Genomic DNA, 1,691 nt, shown 5'->3' on the forward strand with positions numbered 1-1,691 from the left:
AGCCCATTTCTCCCTGCCCCCTCCCTTGGAAAGCTTCAGCTGCCAATTTTTCCCAGCCCCCATGCCTAGAGCTGCAGCAGTTTTCATTTAGGGGCTCTTTGGTCATGCTCATGATTTGGTGTCTGTGTATGTTATGGCATTCAGGAATTCCTACTCTGGTTATCCATCTGGGATCACGGACATCCTGGAGCAGGACAGTGCAGTCAAAAGAACTGCCTTGACTCCCTTCAGCTCTCCAATGCTTTGATACACTTGTGGTCTTTTAGATTGCCTTGAAAATGGGCTTAGAGCAGAACAATGGTAAAAAGTGCTCAAAGTCCTTCCCCCTACTCCCAGGTATCTGGACTTCAGGACATTTGTGGGCAGGGCAGAGTTCAGGTGATGTTTCAAAGGGATTTCCTCTCTTTTTGGCAATCAGGCTTGTGAACACTAGCTGGTGAATTATTGTGGCTCTCCTTAAATAGAACCAGAATGTAATTTTTTCTTTCTGCTTGCATGCTTTGTGCTCCTGCAGAGACCACGTGCTCTGGGTGGGGAGGTGATTTTGGGGTACCTGGTGGTCAAGTCAAAAGGGTCAGCTGGCAGGAAGGACGCCCAAGTCTCACACACTGAGCCAGAGTGGGGTTTGGGTGTTGATGCAAAGACACCAAATGCTGCCTTAGTAAGTGTATCCAAGAATGGTAGAGTTGTGAGCAAGTTTCTGGTTCCTGAATTTGCACAAGCCTTTTAGTTGAGTGCCAAAAAGCCTTTTTTGGGGAAGTTTGGCTAAGGCATGTGCACAATATTGGTTCCATCCTGAGGCAGCTGCAAGCTTGGCTAAATGGAATTCTCTTAAGCCTGTACAATCTTTCTGATTATATCATACCTCTGGAGAAGTTTCAGTCCCATTGGTTGTGTTTTTTTAAAGCTAATCTTCTGGAAATAAGGTCTTTTAGTAAAACTGCCTTCACCTTATGGTTACAATAAACTGACTTATTAATTGGCATCAGCATGTGGCTGTCTGAACCAGCAGCGTGGCAGCCTCTGCTGGCACACGTGTCCACAGAGAAATCCCCTCACTCTGCCTTATTCCATCTTGGCACTCAAATGTTCCCCTCATTTATTTTCCAATAGCTCTATTATATTTTTTTTCTGCAGCAATTCAATCATATTTTGGCTTATAACAATTTTTTTTGTTTGAACTTCTGTTTGCAGTTGTGGATTTGCTTTAGGACATGGGCTGTGTGTGTCTGTTACTTGGAAATGTTTTTAACAGCGCTGATGTTTGTTGATGCTTTCATGGTGGTGTGCTAGTGAAATTCACATTGTTTTTATGGTATACGTTAGATTAATTTCTGTTGTTTTCAGCAGTTGACAATGTTATGAAATGCACCAACCAGTGCAAACTACATCGGGCTGTGGGTTTCCTTGATGGATTTTTTTTGGCCGCTCTCTACTCCAGCGTGCATCGGCGGCGGGCTATTTTTATTGCAGCTCGTATTAGTTGTTGCGTAATACCTGCGAGAGCGCATTACCCAATGCAAACCGCGATTAAAAAAAAAAATACAAACAAAACAACACAACAAAAAGGGTGGGGGAGAGCAGTTGTGATTCCAGCTCGGCCTCCCGCAGCACGCGTGGGTCCCACGCGCGTTTCCAGGCGCACTTTTCAGGCTCTGCTCGTAGCTCGGGAGGCGCGACGCGGGCGGCCG

This window comes from Geospiza fortis, unplaced genomic scaffold (assembly GCF_000277835.1).
Source record: "Geospiza fortis unplaced genomic scaffold, GeoFor_1.0 scaffold27, whole genome shotgun sequence".
Taxonomy (NCBI): Eukaryota; Metazoa; Chordata; class Aves; order Passeriformes; family Thraupidae; genus Geospiza; species Geospiza fortis.